We start from the raw sequence: 12,415 nt of genomic DNA on the forward strand, positions 1-12,415 counted from the left end.
CACTTATCTTAGACGAGTGTCGAACACGCATTTTACATAGATCACACGTCGTAACAGTAAGTAAGCATTCATAGCATTCAACACGTAATGTGCGGCCCATCTAAGATCAGGCCCAAATGAAATGTGCGATTAGCTTATGTCCGCGACCCACTGACTCGGGTGCGGCCCAAAAGGCTTCACGGCCCAACTGATTTGTGCGATTGGGCCTATCGACTAATGTGTCATCCAATATGGCCTTATGATCTAATCATATTGTGACTTGGCTTGGTTTGCGGCCCAACATAAAAATACAAGCCCAAGTGAGTAACATATTGCCAAAGTGTACTTGCAATCAGATGTGCGATTCAAGGAGTGTGCACTTAGTTGCAATCCATAACCAATCATTTCTTGTTTTCTTGTTGCCATACTTTTCAATATTCCTAATAGTTCCAACAGTTACCTCTCGTTGCCTCACAAGAACCCTATTCATTTTTCATTATTACTCCACAGTCATTACACAAACACATACACCACCTTCCAGTTGGGTCGAGCATCAAGTTGTTATTATTTAACTAGACAACCTAGTGGTTATGAATCTCGACCATCGCAAATCATTGTGCAACTATACGCCGACAATTTCAAACATATCTAAACAATCACACTTAATCATGAAGTCAATTATTAACACAATCATACTAACACAACCAAAACTGAGTTTTCGTGTATAGGTTTAGACTTCCTTATGATCAAGATTAACAAACACATGATATCCTACATCAGATTATAATGCAGTCGATTACAAACAGCATACTCGAATCTATTCATCATCATCTAAGACTTTTTTTTTTATCACCAAGTCCACAAACTCAACCCATGCCACACAATTGTCATCATCGCACATGCAGCCCAATACCTCCTTAAGTATGAATAACAAATAATTATTAATAACTTGGTGAAACCCTAATTATTCTAACCAATCGGCTAACCCTAACATGCACCTCATATTTGTTAAGCACCCAATTATCATGCAGAAGTTATCAAGGCATGGCATACATGAATCCCTAACACAAATTATTATGCAAAACAATACTGGTACATACCTCATACATAACAGAATTCGAGCACACATCCTGGAACCATGCACTATAGTATAACAAAGGGTTAAATCGAATGGCAGTAATCATGTACTAATTGCTTCCAACACGAAGTCGAGTAGGATATCGAGGAAGAGTGGGCTGTCATCGGGTTTCCAAGGGGAGGAGGAGGAAGTCTAGGGTTTTTGATCATGTTTGTGTGTTGCCAAATAATGGAACCGCGTACAAAGACGTATGCGTAAAGATGTATACGCACAAGTCCTCCAATGAAATGGGTTGGGCTCGGTTTGGGCTAGATGGTGTGGGCCAGGGTTTAAGATACATACCGGTTAGGAAGTGCGCGATCGGGATAGAAGTGTGTAACCGGACCTCGTGTGGTTAAATGTTGTAAACACGATCCCGAAATAACTTCCATTCGTTTACAATATTCAGATTATTAATCAACTATATTAATATCACACAACGAGCACAAAATTATTATGTACAACGAGATATAATTAAAAGTAGTGCATAGCTGAAGAACCTTGGAAACTCGAGTTGTCACATCATCCCCAACTTAAAAGAAATTTCGTCCCGAAATTTGATATGCAGTAAGGAAAGAAGTGATGTCTCAGCATGACTGGGGATTTTTCCTCGGGTATCACATCATCCCCAACTTGAAAGAAATTTCATCCCGAAATTTGACAAGTAACAGCAAGAGTTACCTCAGCCGATTGAACAATCGGGGATACTAGAGCTTCATCAGTTCTTTGCGTTTCCATGATAACTCTAACCCATGACTTGAGTTCCTACGAACTCTCACGGTTTAAAATTTGACTAAATCAACAAACCTTGACTTCTTGGTTCATGTTTTAGGTAGATTACTCGACAACTGCAACTTGTCGTTAACCTTAGATTCTAGTAAAAGGTGTCACAAGCGTTTCATCGGGAAAATTCTGCCTTAGATTCAAGATGTATATAGCATTAAGTGTGTTGCCCAACTCGTCGGGTAGCTCGAATTTGTAGGTCGCGTTACCGACTCTTTCCAGAATCCTGAATAACTTACGTAACTTAACTGAGCCCATCACGCTTCCCAAGCGCATCACACCCTTCCTAGGGTGAGATATTCAACATGATACGATCGCCTACAGCGAATTCCCAAGGTTTCCTAAACTCATCAACTTTCCTGCCGGTCACGCACTGCCGCCAAACGGTTTCCGATCCCAGCAATCTTCTCAAGGAGATTAGCGTTGCTGCCCATGCAATGCATCAAACAGAGTCGTCTGGATACTAGAGTGGTAACTGTTGCAGTAAACTCAACCAAATATTAGCGTCCTTCCCAAATGTTTACCATAGTCAATCACGCATACGTTCGCAGCATATCTCCGTGTGTCGGGATGGTTCGTTACTCTGACCGGTTGTCCTACAGTGATAAATAATGCTCATGCTTAAATGTGAGCCAAGGGTGTTGTGTAGTATCTATCATAAATCAGATACATATCAAATTCAGAGATAACATGAGACATATTCACAAGCTGTGAGGACTTGTCAGTTTCCTTGATTGCAAGAAAGTGTGCTGGTAACGTGAGACAATCAACGATCACCTATGTGATATATATATTTTTTTTCTGTTTCGAGTTGTAAGTAGACTAGTGACAGAGCCTATGGCAGTCTGTTCTCATTCCCATATGGGTGTTTCTGATTGCTGATACTCCACCTTGACTTTCCACAAGTCTAACATAATCCACATGCATAGCTAGGTGGGCCTTCATGCCGATCACCAGTACAAGATGTATACATCCCAATGTCCCTCATCAATACCCAGACGACCAGAATATCGAGGCTGGTGTGCTTTGGTCAACATAGCTTCCCTACAGTTGCCGTATGATGAGATCTACATTCGTTCCATAAGGTAGCGAATATCGTCCGGCCTCTCAAAGGTTGCTTCTCCTTGCCCCGCATGGGTTTAACTTGAAAATTCCCTTTCTTTAGTTCTCCAATTTGAACAGAGCGGGTCTGGTCAGATAAGTTAGAGTCGATAGTGAGTTGCAAAACATATGCATGTTCAGGTTTCACAGTCGTAATCATCCAAAAGTTCCATCCAGTGATGTCGTTACACGTTTAGCTCCTTCGAAACAAGGGTATACAGGAGGCCCTTGGGATCGGTCTAGGTAGTGCATTCGGTACCGTCCAAGTAACGCCTCCAGCTTAAATTCAAAGACTACGGTTTCCATCGCAGATTGTATGTCATGCAGTTCCTCTTCATAACACCATTACGTAAGTCATCACTCTCTGGTGTCGCATCGGCGTGTAACTGGGACTCTGATTCAAACCATCATGGTATACCACTAAATCACCCACATTCTCGGGTAACGACGATGCTCAGTGCGTTGCAGAGTTGGGATTCGAAAGTTGAATAGTCGTCCTCCTGTTTTGTCCTTCACGAACACATCACCCTACTGTGCTAAAGAGATTTAAGCGCGTGATCTTCGAAAATTCCGTGATGAATCTGAGATAGAGTCTAGTGAGACTAAGAAATTGTTGTATCCTCGAAGGGATCTTTAGTGTCGGTTAGTTTCTAACAAATTGGATCTTAGCGAGATCCACGTGTGTTCCCACTTTGTTGTTTATACGACCAAAATGTACCTCTCAATTCCAGAAGTTACTTTTTAGCTAGATTTCGCGCAGAATGGCTCCTCCCTTAGGAGCTCTAAAATAGGATACATATGCCACCCATGATGTTCCTTCCTCTTGGAAATGATTCAGAACGTCATCCATAAATACGGTCGATTCATGAGGTCCATAAAGTTGTTGGTGTGTTGATTAACTCAATGGTCAGGGTGTACAAAGTCGCAATGGCCGTATTGCGTTCGATATGCCCTTTCAGGAACATTCTCCTCTTAGTCTTCCGTCAATACATGGTCGAGGCAAACAGTTCTTGATTGTCACCTTGCTGAGTTCTGGATAATTAGTACACATACGAAAAGGCTTTATCTTCCTGAATATAGCTGGGGCTCCCCAAAGCGAACAAAAACTATGTCCAATAAAACACTTGTCCAACAGCTCTGGTAGATAGTCCTTGCAGCCCTCCTGGTGCAAGACGGTATGTAGCACGAGTAATCAGGGTTGCCCCTGTCGTGAGATCAAAGTGAAATTTTGCCTAACAGTGGTGGAAGTAAGTCTGAAGGCAATTCGGGTAGCACACTGAGAGGAATCACGAGCAATTGGCGGATCCTCGATCCTCTTTTCCTTAGCCACAACATCAGTAACGGTTGCTAACATAGCGGGGTGATCCCTCCGTAGACCCTTTTGGCCTTCATAGCTGAAATAACGCTAACTTTTGCACCACTCTGATGCTTTAGAACAAATAACGATTCTCCACACAGAGTTTTCTCCTCATAGGGTATATTTGCGTGATTCCTGGATAACAATCCACACTAACTACTGCGTTGTAACCATCAAGAATAATAGAAGGAAGGTCGATGTCGAACACTTGTCCCACAAGGTCGGGTTTGCATCCCAATGAGCATAGGAGGTTTCCTTTGACTTGCCATCAATCGGTTCCACAACAGGTTTGGTTTCCAAGGGCTTCAAGGTTAAGCTGAACAAAGACGAAACAATCAGCTACCCGTACAAGCTAACATGTTACTTTTATGCTTGGCATCGCCTACGCCAATCCTAAATGCCCCTCCATGAGAATCATTTCCCGTGTCGTTACGGTCACGTGGATTCCCAATACTGTCATCATTCCCTTGGTTGTTGATATTTTGATTTAGTAACAGTCAATCCTTGTCGAAGTCACCCTTGTTTCCATACAGCAGGCCACGGTTACGAGTACCTTGATGTTGCCTCTTCTGTCGTTGCTTGAGTCGAGGCCCTAAAACCTTTCACCAACTGGGTCCATCTTGTCACATTTGCGTGTCACGTCCTAAGGCGTTATTACTGGTGCGGGCAGTTACACATTCCACCCTATAATCAGTTGTTGTTGATTACGTCCCATTTGATTCGTAATTGTGGACTCCCATGATTTGCTTACTAGGGTTAAGGATTCAACTGAAGCCAATATGCTGGTGTTTGCTGCCAGAAACCAAGGCCGTTCAATCACTGAAGTCGGTGAGATACTACTGTCATCCTTTTGTCCACCGATGCTGCAAGTTGCTTGAGTAATACACGGTCCATTACGAGAGTGTTGCCGGAGTGATCGCACTTCGGGATCTAAGACGTCAATACATTAAGTTTCGGCAAACAGAGAGAAGTGAGGGAAGGTATAGACCAATCATTATCGTTGCAACACCCAACTCAAGGATGTTCATACAAGCACCTAACACTCTACACAGCTCGCTAGGCGTTCAGATGGGTGTTCAGGTACTACTCGATAGCATCGAGGTTCGAAAGGATTCGGAGAGGGGGTGAAAAGATCGCGATCGAGTAGGAGGCGATCACTGTTATAACTCCTGTAAATTTGTTACGTTTCACACTAATCAAATAACAGAGCGGAACCCCTTCTTCACTTGTTAAGCCTCGCCGGGACTCACATGCACCCCACCTTATTATTATGTGTGCACCCACAATAATATTGTGATTTGCATGCCCATCTCAGCTCCTCCTAACTCATGTCGAATGGTTCCTCAAACTCTAGTAGCAAACAAAGGGCATCATAAAACGTGAGTCACAAATGTTTAGGGAAGTACCACCCTATCAGTCATATAACACGCGCAAGTAATACGTAAATTCATACTGTTGTGTTAAACGTACAATCACATGCAATATCGTATGTAAGTGTTCACTAGTTACGCAGTACAATGAGTATACGAGAGTCGAACCTTGCAATCTGGAGCTCAGTGTCATGGTCGTATTCTTGTTGTCAAAATTGTTCGGTTATAGTCTGGTTTTATAAAAACGTTTTAAAACCAAGTTCACTATAACCAGTGGCTCTGATACCAAACTGTCACACCCCCAAAATACCACATGTGGAAACGCCCGCGAGGCATGTGACGTACCAGGATCCAAGCCACCAATCACATTGAACAAATAAATGTATTTAAATAAATTTTCTTTCATTAACATAAAGTGTTACAAATGTTACATGTCATTCATTGTATACAGCGGAAGCATAATTCATTTGTTAAGTACTCCGTAACCCATGTGTACATAAACCATTAAGCTTGTATGGAGATTCTTTGTTTCTCGACCCATGACCACTCCAGCCTTCCAGACAGCAAGTTCCACAAGATATAACCCTATAAACCTGCAAGCATGCAGACAAGTGTGTCAGACGACGCTGGTGAGTTCAAAGTTTTGTTAACACGTTTAGTTATCAGTTGTGTGTTTAAAACAGTTCAATGTTTTGTTTTGATGATGTTATTAACTCGATTACCGTATGTGGCGACTAGATGTGAATGCCCAACCCCAATGCCTCCATTTAGGCATTGGTCATGAGGTCAAGGTATCAAACAACCTTGAATAGATGTAAGGGGTCTTATATGTACACGATGAGAATGCCCAACCCCAATGCCTCTAACTAGGCATTGGTCATGAAGTCCAGGTAATTAGTTCACGCCCGTCCTTTCGGCCCGGTGTGAGGGTGCCAAACCTAATAGCGCTATCAACTAAATACCTCGTTGCTTCTTCAGCAACACGGTAGATGTACGGGGTCTTACATGATTTATACTGTGTTCAATAACCAACATCCCGATTAAACAGTTTACCCAGTATTCCCTTCAGAAACGTTTACCAGATGTCCCAAACCACCGGGACGCATGCTTAGAAAAGTGCAGTGAACTCACCTTAGATTGCTCGGTATGTTACATTACCCATTCCATGTAAGTCAATCAAACCCTACCGTGGTTACCAAAAACAGTTAGTTCGCATGTACATAGATCACATATTCCACATTTATGTTGTGTACAAGAAGCATTCGTATACCACATGTCATACTAGCTAATATAACATTCCATGCTCATCAAATAGTTTCATAGCGTGCATTCAGTTCTCATATAATTTACACCAAGATTCCAATATGGTCATCTATAATAATCAGTTTCCTATGTAATAAATCACATTCTTTTCACTTATCTTAGACGAGTGTCGAACACGCATTTTACATAGATCACACGTCGTAACAGTAAGTAAGCATTCATAGCATTCAACACGTAATGTGCGGCCCATCTAAGATCAGGCCCAAATGAAATGTGCGATTAGCTTATGTCCGCGACCCACTGACTCGGGTGCGGCCCAAAAGGCTTCACGGCCCAACTGATTTGTGCGATTGTGCCTATCGACTAATGTGTCATCCAATATGGCCTTATGATCTAATCATATTGTGACTTGGCTTGGTTTGCGGCCCAACATAACAATACAAGCCCAAGTGAGTAACATATTGCCGAAGTGTACTTGCAATCAGATGTGCGATTCAAGGAGTGTGCACTTAGTTGCAATCCATAACCAATCATTTCTTGTTTTCTTGTTGCCATACTTTTCAATATTCCTAATAGTTCCAACAGTTACCTCTCGTTGCCTCACAAGAACCCTATTCATTTTTCATTATTACTCCACAGTCATTACACAAACACATACACCACCTTCCAGTTGGGTCGAGCATCAAGTTGTTATTATTTAACTAGACAACCTAGTGGTTATGAATCTCGACCATCGCAAATCATTGTGCAACTATACGCCGACAATTTCAAACATATCTAAACAATCACACTTAATCATGAAGTCAATTATTAACACAATCATACTAACACAACCAAAACTGAGTTTTCGTGTATAGGTTTAGACTTCCTTATGATCAAGATTAACAAACACATGATATCCTACATCAGATTATAATGCAGTCGATTACAAACAGCATACTCGAATCTATTCATCATCATCTAAGACTTTTTTTTTTATCACCAAGTCCACAAACTCAACCCATGCCACACAATTGTCATCATCGCACATGCAGCCCAATACCTCCTTAAGTATGAATAACAAATAATTATTAATAACTTGGTGAAACCCTAATTATTCTAACCAATCGGCTAACCCTAACATGCACCTCATATTTGTTAAGCACCCAATTATCATGCAGAAGTTATCAAGGCATGGCATACATGAATCCCTAACACAAATTATTATGCAAAACAATACTGGTACATACCTCATACATAACAGAATTCGAGCACACATCCTGGAACCATGCACTATAGTATAACAAAGGGTTAAATCGAATGGCAGTAATCATGTACTAATTGCTTCCAACACGAAGTCGAGTAGGATATCGAGGAAGAGTGGGCTGTCATCGGGTTTCCAAGGGGAGGAGGAGGAAGTCTAGGGTTTTTGATCATGTTTGTGTGTTGCCAAATAATGGAACCGCGTACAAAGACGTATGCGTAAAGATGTATACGCACAAGTCCTCGAATGAAATGGGTTGGGCTCGGTTTGGGCTAGATGGTGTGGGCCAGGGTTTAAGATACATACCGGTTAGGAAGTGCGCGATCGGGATAGAAGTGTGTAACCGGACCTCGTGTGGTTAAATGTTGTAAACACGATCCCGAAATAACTTCCATTCGTTTACAATATTCAGATTATTAATCAACTATATTAATATCACACAACGAGCACAAAATTATTATGTACAACGAGATATAATTAAAAGTAGTGCATAGCTGAAGAACCTTGGAAACTCGAGTTGTCACAATCTGGAAAAGAAAGCATACGCCATTCTCACTCAGGCGTTAAGCAAAGATATCTACCACCAGTTTGTCAGTTTCAAGACAACGAAGAAGTTATGGGACGGGTTGAAAACCAGAGGAGTAGGGAATGAAGCAACACGCCAATTGCGTCATGATCTTCTCAAGAAAGAATTTGACGGTTTCACGTGCATGGATAAGGAGTCTTTGGGAGACATGACAAGCCGGTTTTATCATTTGCTTACAGAGTTGAACAATTTTGGAGTAGCGACAACTACAGCAGAGGTGGTGAAGAAATTTGCTGATGCATTGCCTCCCCAATGGAATAGTTTCTTGGAAATCTTGAAGTATAACGGAGTTTTGAGAACTACAAACATCAACGACTTCGTGCAGCTTTTAGAAAACAAGGATCAGGAGGAAACATTAAAGGCAAAAAGAGTTCCAGTGCCACAAAATCCAGAAATGTATTATGGAACTTCAAATTCTTCGTCTGCAAGAACCGGTCCACATGCTCCACTACAAACGGCATTCGTCACAAGTACAGATATGTATGGCAATCCGGTACAAGTTCCTGTTAAGCCAGCTCCCACCACAGACATGTATGGAAATCCAATACAACCACCTCCTCCTCCTCCTGCTCAACAACAAGCATGTTATGGAGGAACATCATCTGCTGGTCAGCAATCAAAACCAAATACAGTACAGCTCGACACTTCAGTTTTTTCTAAGGTCAGTGTAGAAGTAGCAAGGGAACACATGGAGCTGCTTAACACTATAGTGAGCGCGTACTGTGGGTTATTGGAAGGTCAGATTGGTAACATTAATCTGACACAAGAAGACTATCGGCAGATTGATAAGGAAGAGATGGACTTGATGGATATCAAGTGGGCCTTTTCTAGTGCTGTAAGAAGGGCAAAGGATTTCATGGAAAGCACTGGCAGAACCAGCTTGGAAAGCAAGAAAGACACCAAGTATGGGTTCGATAAACAGGCAGTAAAGTGCTTCAATTGTGGTGAACGGGGTCACTTTAAAAGGGAATATACAAAGCCAGCACAGCATGGGAACCAGAATCCCTTCAGAAACCAAGGCAACTAGCATAACCAGAACAGGAACAATGAGCGTACATTAGTACCTGTCAACAACCAGAGCCAAGCTGGAACATCAAATGCCAACAGGGCACTTGTGGTTCAAGTGGATGAAGGTTGTGACTGGTCAATCCAGTTGAGTGGTGATGCTCCAGATGGAACAGCATGTTTTGCTGAAGTGGTTAAGGATTCAGTTCACACCAGTGGTGGAGAATCTTCTGCCAATGGTGGTGAATCTTCTGAGGATGAAGACTCTTCGGGATATAGCAGGAGTTCAGATGAAGAATCCTCAAGTTCAGGCGATGATCATGTGGGTGAGACATCAAATGCATCAATCGATGCAGATATTGATGAACTTTTGGAGGAAGCTGCAGCAGAAACCCAAAGAAGATCTATCTTGGTGGATCAAGCTGCTTATTCTTCGTCTTCTCTCCATTCAGCCTTTATGGCTAATGTCGACAGTTCATCAAGTCAGGTATGTGTCGATGAACCCATTGCTATTAATTGTGATAATTGTGATAGTTTGCATGTTAAATGTGTTGATTTAGAGGCAAACATGTCTGAGTTGCAAGGCAAACATGATGCTTTACAAGCTGCTTTGTTTGACTTGCAAGACAAACATGTTTCTTTGAATGCCAAGTGGTGTGAATTGCAAAGCAAACACGAGGCTTTGCAAGAAAAGTATGATGTGACATTCATCCACAATCAAAAGTTGACCGTGGATCTTTCAAAATGCACTGAAGCCAATATGTTTTATGAAAACCATGAAAAGGAGTTTAAATCGGTAATTGAAAAATTAAAGAAAGATAAAACCGAGCTAACTAAAATGGTTTCCAGAAAACAAACTGACATTAATTTGTATATATCTCGCCTTGAGACTATGCAAAAAGAGATGGCTTGTGTGAAAACCGAAAGTGAGGCAATCCAACTTAAGCTAGACAGTTATTTGAGCTCTAGCTATGTGTTGGATCACATCATTGACGTTCAGAAAGAGAAACGGGATGTCACATGCATAGGTTACAAGAAATGTCCACCACCAGTGAGACACAATTATGATGCAATGCCTGACGAGGAGGATAGAGTGTTCTTTGAACCATCTGTTCCTCTAGATGTAAAGGAGTTTGCTACAGGGATCGGATACAAGAAAGAAGTATCATCAGATTCAGATGTATCAGCAGATACATATGTGTCTTCTGCTGAACTGAATCATGATCCTCCAGTCATTACTGAGGATGCTGAGTCTTCTGATGATGAATCTGATGATGCTGTCCCAGCAAAGTCTGATGCGGTAGTCAAAGATGAGGACATACCTCTCGAGAATCACATTCTATGTGAGCCTCTTGCAAAACCCGCTAAGACTGTTGCAATCGAGTCCTCGTCTGCAAAAGAGTCGGAGAGTGTGAACTTGCTGTACACACTTGTTGGTGATGATAAAATCTACTCTGACAAAGATTTTCCTATTAAGAATGTTAATCAATCTTTAATAAGTAAAGTCTTTGAAAATTCGACAAGTAAGTTTTTAGGAAAGACTGGACCACGTGTTACAGTTACACAGTGTCCTCCTATTCCAAAGGACGAAATTCGAAAACAATATGGCAATAAGAAATTACCAACAGTGCAAAAACAGCAAAATCACACCAAGCCAAAAGGAAAATCACCGGCTCAAGCACAAAAGAAGCCGAATCAAAAGAAGAACAAAAATGTAAACTTTGTGAAATCGACGGGAACAGACAAAATCGAAACGTTTGAAAACAAATCTAACTTAGATTTTGTTAAGAAAGCAACTGTACAGAAAAGAAATGAACCAAGTAGTTCAAAACCTAGTACCTCGGGATCACAAAGTTCATCATCATCGGCAAGACGATCACATGATACTTCGGGGTTTGTTGAACGAAGATCATGTTTTGAGTGTGGAACAATTGGACATATAATTCGAAATTGTCCATATCTTCATAAACAAAAAGGAAAAGTTGGTGTTCCCCGTGACCAAACTGACCGTAAGCAATCTGTTTCTGTAAAGCAAGATCCCCGCCTTGTAAAAGAAAGGGAAAAGAAACAGAAACGCCAACAGGTCAAGAAAATTGAAAAGGCGATTAAAACCGATGTGGTTAACAAAACAGCTGTTTCTGTAAAACCAGACAATTCAAAAACTTCAGACAACCATGAAGTTGAAATTTTAAAGAACAACACTGGTAAAACAAAACAGACCTGGAAACCAAAAACGGTTACTGAATCAGGGGGACCATCACAATTTACCAATCATCAAAGACAAGAAGTTATTGTTATTGATGAAAATGGAAGACCCAAGACCACAATGGCTTGGGTCCCCATCTCCAACTAATTGATTGAGTTCATGTGCAGGGTGTTCCAGGAGGAACTATCAGTAGTCATTGGATTGTTGATAGTGGGGCATCCAGGCACATGACAGGCGACATGAAGCTTCTCTACGACGTCAAATCTATTAGAGGAGGTTATGTTGCATTTGCTGGAGATAAGGGTGGTTATATTACGGGTGAAGGAATGATATCCAACGGGATTGTCAGCTTTGACAAGATCAACTTTGTGCAACAACTTGATCACAATCTTCTTAGTGTTTCTC

The sequence above is a fragment of the Helianthus annuus genome, chromosome 15 (genome assembly GCF_002127325.2).
Source record: "Helianthus annuus cultivar XRQ/B chromosome 15, HanXRQr2.0-SUNRISE, whole genome shotgun sequence".
Classification (NCBI taxonomy): Eukaryota; Viridiplantae; Streptophyta; class Magnoliopsida; order Asterales; family Asteraceae; genus Helianthus; species Helianthus annuus.